Source organism: Camelus dromedarius, unplaced genomic scaffold (assembly GCF_036321535.1).
Source record: "Camelus dromedarius isolate mCamDro1 unplaced genomic scaffold, mCamDro1.pat HAP1_SCAFFOLD_120, whole genome shotgun sequence".
Taxonomy (NCBI): domain Eukaryota; kingdom Metazoa; phylum Chordata; class Mammalia; order Artiodactyla; family Camelidae; genus Camelus; species Camelus dromedarius.
In genome coordinates, this window is record NW_026989819.1 from 4,825,574 (window position 1) to 4,837,532 (window position 11,959).

The following is an 11,959-nucleotide window of genomic DNA, read 5'->3' on the forward strand; positions in this document are numbered from 1 at the left end:
TATGGGGAGGTACAAGCTCCAACTCGTTTTGACAGTGAAAACTGCAGGAACTTCAAACCGGCACTAGGAAACAGACTGAGAAAGCAGAGACAAAGTGTCTCCTGCAACCCGTTCCCTTGGTGCTAGATGAACGAACGTCTCTCCACTTGCTCAGTTCTGAGAGATAAGTGTGGTTGAAAGCCGTCCTTCACCCAGCTTGTTGGGAACACACAGTTTCTTTTCAGTTGCAAACTCCATTCCATACATATATATTTGGAGGTAGAAGCTCCAACTCGGTTTTACAGTGAAAACTGCAGGAACTTCAAACAGGCACTAGGAAAAAGTCTGAGAAAGCAGAGAAAAAGTGTCTCCTGCAACCCGTTCCCTTGGTGCTAGATGAACGAACGTCTCTCCACTTGCTCAGTTCTGAGAGATAAGTGTGTGTGAAAGCCGTCCTTCACCTATCTTGTTGGGAACACAAAGTTTCTTTTCAGTTGCAAACTCCATTCCATACATATATATTTGGAGGTAGAAGCTCCAACTCGGTTTTACAGTGAAAACTGCAGGAACTTCAAACCGGCACTAGGAAACAGACTGAGAAAGCAGAGAAAAAGTGTCTCCTGCAACCCGTTCCCTTGGTGCTAGATGAACGAACGTCTCTCCACTTGCTCAGTTCTGAGAGATAAGTGTGTGTGAAAGCCGTCCTTCACCTATCTTGTTGGGAACACAAAGTTTCTTTTCAGTTGCAAACTCCATTCCATACATATATATGGGGAGGTACAAGCTCCAACTCGGTTTGACAGTGAAAACTGCAGGAACTTCAAACCGGCACTAGGAAACAGACTGAGAAAGCAGAGAAAAAGTGTCTCCTGCAACCCGTTCCCTTGGTGCTAGATGAACGAACGTCTCTCCACTTGCTCAGTTCTGAGAGATAAGTGTGTGTGAAAGCCGTTCTTCACCTAGCTTGTTGGGAACACAAAGTTTCTTTTCAGTTGCAAACTCCATTCCATACATATATATGGGGAGGTACTATCTCAAACTCGGTTTTACAGTGAAAACTGCAGGAACTTCAAACCAGCACTAGGAAACAGACTGAGAAAGCAGAGAAAAAGTGTCTCCTGCAACCCGTTCCCTTGGTGCTAGATGAACGAACGTCTCTCCACTTGCTCAGTTCTGAGAGATAAGTGTGTGTGAAAGCCGTTCTTCACCTAGCTTGTTGGGAACACAAAGTTTCTTTTCAGTTGCAAACTCCATTCCATACATACATATGGGGAGGTACTAGCTCCAACTCGGTTTGACAGTGAAAACTGCAGGAACTTCAAACCGGCACTAGGAAACAGACTGAGAAAGCAGAGAAAAAGTGTCTCCTGCAACCCGTTCCGTTGGTGCTAGATGAACGAACGTCTCTCCACCTGCTCAGTTCTCAGAGTTAAGTGTGTGTGAAAGCCGTCCTTCACCTAGCTTGTTGGGAACACAAAGTTTCTTTTCAGTTGCAAACTCCATTCCATACATATATATGGGGAGGTACTAGCTCAAACTCGGTTTTACAGTGTAAACTGCAGGAACTTCAAACCAGCATTAGGAAACAGACTGAGAAAGCAGAGAAAAAGTGTCTCCTGCAACCCGTTCCCTTGGTGCTAGATGAACGAACGTCTCTCCACTTGCTCTGTTCTGAGAGATAAGTGTGTGTGAAAGCCGTCCTTCACCTAGCTTGTTGGGAACACAAAGTTTCTTTTCAGTTGCAAACTCCATTCCATACATATATATGGGGAGGTACTAGCTCCAACTCGTTTTGACAGTGAAAACTGCAGGAACTTCAAACTGGCACTAGGAAACAGACTGAGAAAGCAGAGAAAAAGTGTCTCCTGCAACCCGTTCCCTTGGTGCTAGATGAACGAACGTCTCTCCACTTGCTCAGTTCTGAGAGATAAGTGTGTGTGAAAGCCGTCCTTCACCTAGCTTGTTGGGAACACAAAGTTTCTTTTCAGTTGCAAACTCCATTCCATACATATATATGGGGAGGTACTAGCTCCAACTCGGTTTTACAGTGAAAACTGCAGGAACTTCAAACCGGCACTAGGAACCAGACTGAGAAAGCAGAGAAAAAGTGTCTCCTGCAACCCGTTACCTTGGTGCTAGATGAACGAACGTCTATCCACTTGCTCAGTCCTGAGAGATAAGTGTGTGTGAAAGCCGTCCTTCACCTATCTTTTTGGGAACACAAAGATTCTTTTCAGTTGCAAACTCCATTCCATACATATATATGGGGAGGTAGAAGCTCCAACTCGGTTTTACAGTGAAAACTGCAGGAACTTCAAACCGGCACTAGGAAACAGACTGAGAAAGCAGAGAAAAAGTGTCTCCTGCAACCCGTTCAATTGGTGCTAGATGAACGAACGTCTCTCCACTTGCTAAGTTCTGAGAGATAAGTGTGTGTGAAAGACGTCCTTCACCTAGCTTGTTGGGAACACAAAGATTCTTTTCAGTTGCAAACTCCATTCCATACATATATATGGGGAGATACTAGCTCCAACTCGATTTTACAGTGAAAACTGCAGGAACTTCAAACCGGCACTAGGAAACAGACTGAGAAAGCAGAGAAAAAGTGTCTCCTGCAACCCGTTCCCTTGGTGCTAGATGAACGAACGTCTCTCCACTTGCTCAGTTCTGAGAGATAAGTGTGTGTGAAAGCCGTTCTTCACCTAGCTTGTTGGGAACACAAAGTTTCTTTTCAGTTGCAAACTCCATTCCATACATATATATGGGGAGGTACTAGCTCCAACTCGGTTTGACAGTGAAAACTGCAGGAACTTCAAACAGGCACTAGGAAACAGACTGAGAAAGCAGAGAAAAAGTGTCTCCTGCAACCCGTTCCCTTGGTGCTAGATGAACGAACGTCTCTCCACTTGCTCAGTTCTGAGAGTTAAGTGTGTGTGAAAGCCGTCCTTCACCTAGCTTGTTGTGAACACAAAGTTTCTTTTCAGTTGCAAACTCCATTCCATACATATATATGGGGAGGTACTAGCTCAAACTCGGTTTTACAGTGAAAACTGCAGGAACTTCAAACCAGCACTAGGAAACAGACTGAGAAAGCAGAGAAATAGTGTCTCCTGCAACCCGTTCCCTTGGTGCTAGATGAACGAACGTCTCTCCACTTGCTCTGTTCTGAGAGATAAGTATGTGTGAAAGCCGTCCTTCACCTAGCTTGTTGGGAACACAAAGTTTCTTTTCAGTTGCAAACTCCATTCCATACATATATATGGGGAGGTACTAGCTATAACTCGGTTTGACAGTGAAAACTGCAGGAACTTCAAACCGGCACTAGGAAACAGACTGAGAAAGCAGAGAAAAAGTGTCTCCTGCAACCCGTTCCCTTGGTGCTAGATGAACGAACGTCTCTCCACTTGCTCTGTTCTGAGAGATAAGTGTGTGTGAAAGCCGTCCTTCACCTAGCTTGTTGGGAACACCAAGTTTCTTTTCAGTTGCAAACTCCATTCCATACATATATATGGGGAGGTAGAAGCTCCAACTCGGTTTTACAGTGAAAACTGCAGGAACTTCAAACCGGCACTAGGAAACAGACTGAGAAAGCAGAGAAAAAGTGTCTCCTGCAACCCGTTCCCTTGGTGCTAGATGAACGAACGTCTCTCCACTTGCTCAGTTCTGAGAGATAAGTGTGTGTGAAAGCCGTCCTTCACCTAGCTTGTTGGGAACACAAAGTTTCTTTTCAGTTGCAAACTCCATTCCATACATATATATGGGGAGGTACTAGCTCCAACTCGGTTTGACAGTGAAAACTGCAGGAACTTCAAACCGGCACTAGGAACCAGACTGAGAAAGCAGAGAAAAAGTGTCTCCTGCAACCCGTTACCTTGGTGCTAGATGAACGAACGTCTATCCACTTGCTCAGTCCTGAGAGATAAGTGTGTGTGAAAGCCGTCCTTCACCTAGCTTTTTGGGAACACAAAGATTCTTTTCAGTTGCAAACTCCATTCCATACATATATATGGGGAGGTAGAAGCTCCAACTCGGTTTTACAGTGAAAACTGCAGGAACTTCAAACCGGCACTAGGAAACAGACTGAGAAAGCAGAGAAAAAGTGTCTCCTGCAACCCGTTCAATTGGTGCTAGATGAACGAACGTCTCTCCACTTGCTCAGTTCTGAGAGATAAGTGTGTGTGAAAGACGTCCTTCACCTAGCTTGTTGGGAACACAAAGATTCTTTTCAGTTGCAAACTCCATTCCATACATATATATGGGGAGATACTAGCTCCAACTCGATTTTACAGTGAAAACTGCAGGAACTTCAAACCGGCACTAGGAAACAGACTGAGAAAGCAGAGAAAAAGTGTCTCCTGCAACCCGTTCCCTTGGTGCTAGATGAACGAACGTCTCTCCACTTGCTCAGTTCTGAGAGATAAGTGTGTGTGAAAGCCGTTCTTCACCTAGCTTGTTGGGAACACAAAGTTTCTTTTCAGTTGCAAACTCCATTCCATACATATATATGGGGAGGTACTAGCTCCAACTCGGTTTGACAGTGAAAACTGCAGGAACTTCAAACAGGCACTAGGAAACAGACTGAGAAAGCAGAGAAAAAGTGTCTCCTGCAACCCGTTCCCTTGGTGCTAGATGAACGAACGTCTCTCCACTTGCTCAGTTCTGAGAGTTAAGTGTGTGTGAAAGCCGTCCTTCACCTAGCTTGTTGTGAACACAAAGTTTCTTTTCAGTTGCAAACTCCATTCCATACATATATATGGGGAGGTACTAGCTCAAACTCGGTTTTACAGTGAAAACTGCAGGAACTTCAAACCAGCACTAGGAAACAGACTGAGAAAGCAGAGAAATAGTGTCTCCTGCAACCCGTTCCCTTGGTGCTAGATGAACGAACGTCTCTCCACTTGCTCTGTTCTGAGAGATAAGTATGTGTGAAAGCCGTCCTTCACCTAGCTTGTTGGGAACACAAAGTTTCTTTTCAGTTGCAAACTCCATTCCATACATATATATGGGGAGGTACTAGCTCCAACTCGGTTTGACAGTGAAAACTGCAGGAACTTCAAACCGGCACTAGGAAACAGACTGAGAAAGCAGAGAAAAAGTGTCTCCTGCAACCCGTTCCCTTGGTGCTAGATGAACGAACGTCTCTCCACTTGCTCTGTTCTGAGAGATAAGTGTGTGTGAAAGCCGTCCTTCACCTAGCTTGTTGGGAACACCAAGTTTCTTTTCAGTTGCAAACTCCATTCCATACATATATATGGGGAGGTAGAAGCTCCAACTCGGTTTTACAGTGAAAACTGCAGGAACTTCAAACCGGCACTAGGAAACAGACTGAGAAAGCAGAGAAAAAGTGTCTCCTGCAACCCGTTCCCTTGGTGCTAGATGAACGAACGTCTCTCCACTTGCTCAGTTCTGAGAGATAAGTGTGTGTGAAAGCCGTCCTTCACCTAGCTTGTTGGGAACACAAAGTTTCTTTTCAGTTGCAAACTCCATTCCATACATATATATGGGGAGGTACTAGCTCCAACTCGGTTTGACAGTGAAAACTGCAGGAACTTCAAACCGGCACTAGGAAACAGACTGAGAAAGCAGAGAAAAAGTGTCTCCTGCAACCCGTTCCCTTGGTGCTAGATGAACGAACGTCTCTCCACTTGCTCTGTTCTGAGAGATAAGTGTGTGTGAAAGCCGTCCTTCACCTAGCTTGTTGGGAACACAAAGTTTCTTTTCAGTTGCAAACTCCATTCCATACATATATATGGGGAGGTACTAGCTCCAACTCGGTTTTACAGTGAAAACTGCAGGAACTTCAAACCGGCACTAGGAAACAGACTGAGAAAGCAGAGAAAAAGTGTCTCCTGCAACCCGTTCCCTTGGTGCTAGATGAACGAACGTCTCTCCACTTGCTCAGTTCTGAGAGATAAGTGTGTGTGAAAGCCGTCCTTCACCTAGCTTTTTGGGAACACAAAGTTTCTTTTCAGTTGCAAACTCCATTCCATACATATATATGGGCAGGTAGAAGCTCCAACTCGGTTTGACAGTGAAAACTGCAGGAACTTCAAACCGGCACTAGGAAACAGACTGAGAAAGCAGAGAAAAAGTGTCTCCTGCAACCCGTTCCCTTGGTGCTTGATGAACGAACGTCTCTCCACTTACTCAGTTCTGAGAGATACGTGTGTGTGAAAGCCATCCTTCACCTAGCTTGTTGGGAACACAAAGTTTCTTTTCAGTTGCAAACTCCATTCCATACATATATATGGGGAGGTACAAGCTCCAACTCGGTTTGACAGTGAAAACTGCAGGAACTTCAAACCGGCACTAGGAAACAAACTGAGAAAGCAGAGAAAATGTGTCTCCTGAAACCCGTTCCCTTGGTGCTAGATGAACGAACGTCTCTCCACTTGCTCAGTTCTGAGAGATAAGTGTGTGTGAAAGCCGTACTTCACCTAGCTTTTTGGGAACACAAAGTTTCTTTTCAGTTGCAAACTCCATTCCATACATATATATTTGGAGGTAGAAGCTCCAACTCGGTTTGACAGTGAAAACTGCAGGAACTTCAAACCGGCACTAGGAAACAGACTGAGAAAGCAGAGAAAAAGTGTCTCCTGCAACCCATTCCCTTGGAGCTAGATGAACGAACGTCTCTCCACTTGCTCAGTTCTGAGAGATATGTGTGTGTGAAAGCCGTCCTTCACCTAGCTTTTTGGGAACACAAAGTTTCTTTTCAGTTGCAAACTCCATTCATTACATATATATTTGGAGGTAGAAACTCCAACTCGGTTTTACAGTGAAAACTGCAGGAAATTCAAACCGGCACTAGGAAACAGACTGAGAAAGCAGAGAAAAAGTGTCTCCTGCAACCCGTTCCCTTGGTGCTAGATGAACGAACGTCTCTCCACTTGCTCAGTTCTGAGAGATAAGTGTTTGTGAAAGCCGTCCTTCACCTAGCTTGTTGGGAACACAAAGTTTCTTTTCAGTTGCAAACTCCATTCCATACATATATATTTGGAGGTAGAAGCTTCAACTCGGTTTTACAGTGAAAACTGCAGGAACTTCAAACCGGCACTAGGAAACAGACTGAGAAAGCAGAGAAAAAGTTTCTCCTGCAACCCGTTCCCTTGGTGCTAGATGAACGAACGTCTCTCCACTTGCTCAGTTCTGAGAGATAAGTGTGTGTGAAAGCCGTCCTTCACCTAGCTTGTTGGGAACACAAAGTTTCTTTTCAGTTACAAACTCCATTCCATACATATATATGGGGAGGTACAAGCTCCAACTCGGTTTGACAGTGAAAACTGCAGGAACATCAAACCGGCACTAGGAAACAGACAGAGAAAGCAGAGAAAAAGTGTCTCCTGCAACCCGTTTCCTTGGTGCTATATGAACGAACGTCTCTCCACTTGCTCAGTTCTGAGAGATAAGTGTGTGTGAAAGCCGTCCTTCACCTAGCTTGTTGGGAACACAAAGTTTCTTTTCAGTTGCAAACTCCATTCCATACATATATATGGGGAGGTAGAATCTCCAACTCGGTTTTACAGTGAAAACTGAAGGAACTTCAAACCGGCACTAGGAAACAGACTGAGAAAGCAGAGAAAAAGTGTCTCCTGCAACCCGTTCCCTTGGTGCTAGATGAACGAACGTCTCTCCACTTGCTCAGTTCTGAGAGATAAGTGTGTGTGAGAGCCGTCCTTCACCTAGCTTGTTGGGAACACAAAGTTTCTTTTCAGTTGCAAACTCCATTCCATACATATATATGGGGAGGTACTAGCTCCAACTCGGTTTGACAGTGAAAACTGCAGGAACTTCAAACCCGCACTAGGAAACAGACTGAGAAAGCAGAGAAAAAGTGTCTCCTGCAACCCGTTCCCTTGGTGCTAGATGAACGAACGTCTCTCCACTTGCTCAGTTCTGAGAGATAAGTGTGTGTGAAAGCCGTCCTTCAACTAGCTTGTTGGGAACACAAAGTTTCTTTTCAGTTGCAAACTCCATTCCATACATATATATGGGGAGGTGCAAGCTCCAACTCGGTTTGACAGTGAAAACTGCAGGAACTTCAAAACGGCACTAGGAAACAGACTGAGAAAGCACAGAAAATGTGTCTCCTGCAACCCGTTCCCTTGGTGCTAGATGAACGAACGTCTCTCCACTTGCTCAGTTCTGAGAGATAAGTGTGTGTGAAAGCCGTCCTTCACCTAGCTTGTTGGGAACACAAAGTTTCTTTTCAGTTGCAAACTCCATTCCATACATATATATGGGAAGGTACTAGCTCCAACTCGGTTTTACAGTGAAAACTGCAGGAACTTCAAACCGGCACTATTAAACAGACTGAGAAAGCAGAGAAAAAGTGTCTCCTGCAACCCGTTCCCTTGGTGCTAGATGAACGAACGTCTCTCCACTTGCTCAGTTCTGAGAGATACGTGTGTGTGAAAGCCGTCCTTCACCTAGCTTGTTGGGAACACAAAGTTTCTTTTCAGTTGCAAACTCCATTCCATACATATATATGGGGATTTAGAAGCTCCAACTCGGTTTTACAGTGAAAACTGCAGGAACTTCAAAACGGCACTAGGAAACAGACTGAGAAAGCAGAGAAAAAGTGTCTCCTGCAACCCGTTCCCTTGGTGCTAGATGAACGAACGTCTCTCCACTTGCTCAGTTCTGAGAGATAAGTGTGTGTGAGAGCCGTCCTTCACCTAGCTTGTTGGGAACACAAAGTTTCTTTTCAGTTGCAAACTCCATTCCATACATATATATGGGGAATTACTAGCTCCAACGCGGTTTTACAGTGAAAACTGCAGGAACTTCAAACCGGCACTAGGAAACAGACTGAGAAAGCAGAGACAAAGTGTCTCCTGCAACCCGTTCCCTTGGTGCTAGATGAACGAACGTCTCTCCACTTGCTCAGTTCTGAGAGATAAGTGTGTGTGAAAGCCGTCCTTCACCTAGCTTTTTGGGAACACAAAGTTTCTTTTCAGTTGCAAACTCCATTCCATACATATATATTTGGAGGTAGAAGCTCCAACTCGGTTTTACAGTGAAAACTGCAGGAACTTCAAACCGGCACTAGGAAACAGACTGAGAAAGCAGAGTAAAAGTGTCTCCTGCAACCCGTTCCCTTGGTGCTAGATGAACGAACGTCTCTCCACTTGCTCAGTTCTGAGAGTTAAGTGTGTGTGAAAGCCGTCCTTCACCTAGCTTGTTGGGAACACAAAGTTTCTTTTCAGTTGCAAACTCCATTCCATACATATATATGGGGAGGTACAAGCTCCAACTCGGTTTGACAGTGAAAACTGCAGGAACTTGAAAAAGGCACTAGGAAACAGACTGAGAAAGCAGAGAAAATGTGTCTCCTGCAACCCGTTCCCTTGGTGCTAGATGAACGAAAGTCTCTCCACTTGCTCAGTTCTGAGAGATAAGTGTGTGTGAAAGCCGTCCTTCACCTAGCTTGTTGGGAACACAAAGTTTCTTTTCAGTTGCAAACTCCATTCCATACATATATATGGGGAGGAACTAGCTCCAACTCGGTTTTACAGTGAAAACTGCAGGAACTTCAAACCGGCACTAGGAAACATACTGAGAAAGAAGAGAAAAAGTGTCACCTGCAACCCGTTCCCTTGGTGCTAGATGAACGAACGTCTCTCCACTTGCTCAGTTCTGAGAGATAAGTGTGTGTGAATGCCGTCCTTAACCTAGCTTGTTGGGAACACAAAGTTTCTTTTCAGTTGCAAACTCCATTCCATACATATATATGGGGAGGTAGAAGCTCCAACTCGGTTTTACCGTGAAAACTGCAGCAACTTCAAACCGGCACTAGGAAACAGACTGAGAATGCAGAGAAAAAGTGTCTCCTGCAACCCGTTCCCTTGGTGCTAGATGAACGAACGTCTCTCCACTTGCTCAGTTCTGAGAGATAAGTGTGTGTGAAAGCCGTCCTTCAAGTAGCTTGTTGGGAACACAAAGTTTCTTTTCAGTTGCAAACTCCATTCCATACATATATATGGGGAGGTACAAGCTCCAACTCGGTTTGACAGTGAAAACTGCAGGAACTTCAAACCGGCACTAGGAAACAGACTGAGAAAGCAGAGAAAAAGTGTCTCCTGCAACCCGTTCCCTTGGTGCTAGATGAACGAACGTCTCTCCAGTTGCTCAGTTCTGAGAGATAAGTTTATGTGAAAGCCGTCCTTCACCTAGCTTTCTGGGAACACAAAGTTTCTTTTCAGTTGCAAACTCCATTCCATACATATATATGGGGAGGTACTAGCTCCAACTCGGTTTTACAGTGAAAACTGCAGGAACTTCAAACCAGCACTAGGAAACAGACTGAGAAAGCAGAGAAAAAGTGTCTCCTGCAACCCGTTCCCTTGGTGCTAGATGAACGAACGTCTCTCCACTTGCTCTGTTCTGAGAGATAATTGTGTGTGAAAGCCGTCCTTCACCTAGCTTGTTGGGAACACAAAGTTTCTTTTCAGTTGCAAACTCCATTCCATACATATATATGGGGAGGTAGAAGCTCCAACTCGGTTTTACAGTGAAAACTGCAGGAACTTCAAACCGGCACTAGGAAACATACTGAGAAAGCAGAGAAAATATGTCCCCTGCAACCCGTTCCCTAGGTGCTAGATGAACGAACGTCTCTCCACTTGCTCAGTTCTGAGAGATAAGTGTGTGTGAAAGCCGTCCTTCACCTAGCTTGTTGGGAACACAAAGTTTCTTTTCAGTTGCAAACTCCATTCCATACATATATATGGGGAGGTAGAAGCTCCAACTCGGTTTGACAGTGAAAACTGCAGGAACTTCAAACCGGCACTAGGAAACAGACTGAGAAAGCAGAGAAAAAGTGTCTCCTGCAACCCGTTCCCTTGGTGCTAGATGAACGAACGTCTCTCCACTTGCTCAGTTCTGAGAGATAAGTGTGTGTGAAAGCCGTCCTTCACCTAGCTTGTTGGGAACACAAAGTTTCTTTTCAGTTGCAAACTCCATTCCATACATATATATGGGGAGGTACAAGCTCCAACTCGGTTTGACAGTGAAAACTGCAGGAACTTCAAACCGGCACTAGGAAACAGACTGAGAAAGCAGAGAAAAAGTGTCTCCTGCAACCCGTTCCCTTGGTGCTAGATGAACGAACGTCTCTCCACTTGCTCAGTTCTGAGAGATAATGTGTGTGAAAGCCGTCCTTCAACTAGCTTGTTGGGAACACAAAGTTTCTTTTCAGTTGCAATCTCCATTCCATACATATATATTTGGAGGTAGAAGCTCCAACTCGGTTTTACAGTGAAAACTGCAGGAACTTCTAACCGGCACTAGGAAACAGACTGAGAAAGCAGAGAAAAAGTGTCTCCTGCAACCCGTTCCCTTGGTGCTAGATGAACGAACGTCTCTCCACTTGCTCAGTTCTGAGAGATAAGTGTGTGTGAAAGCCGTCCTTCACCTAGCTTTCTGGGAACACAAAGTTTCTTTTCAGTTGCAAACTCCATTCCATACATATATATGGGGAGGTACAAGCTCCAACTCGGTTTGACAGTGAAAACTGCAGGAACTTCAAACCGGCACTAGGAAACAGACTGAGAAAGCAGAGAAAAAGTGTCTCCTGCATCCCGTTCCATTGGTGCTAGATGAACGAACGTCTCTCCACTTCCTCAGTTCTGAGAGATAAGTGTGTGTGAAAGCCGTCCTTCACCTAGCTTGTTGTGAACACAAAGTTTCTTTTCAGTTGCAAACTCCATTCCATACATATATATGGGGAGGTACTAGCTCCAACTCGGTTTGACAGTGAAAACTGCAGGAACTTCAAACCCGCACTAGGAAACAGACTGAGAAAGCAGAGAAAAAGTGTCTCCTGCAACCCGTTCCCTTGGTGCTAGAAAAACGAACGTCTCTCCACTTGCTCAGTTCTGAGAGATAAGTGTGTGTGAAAGCCGTCCTTCACCTAGCTTGTTGGGAACACAAAGTTTCTTTTCAGTTGCAAACTCCATTCCATACATATATATGGGGA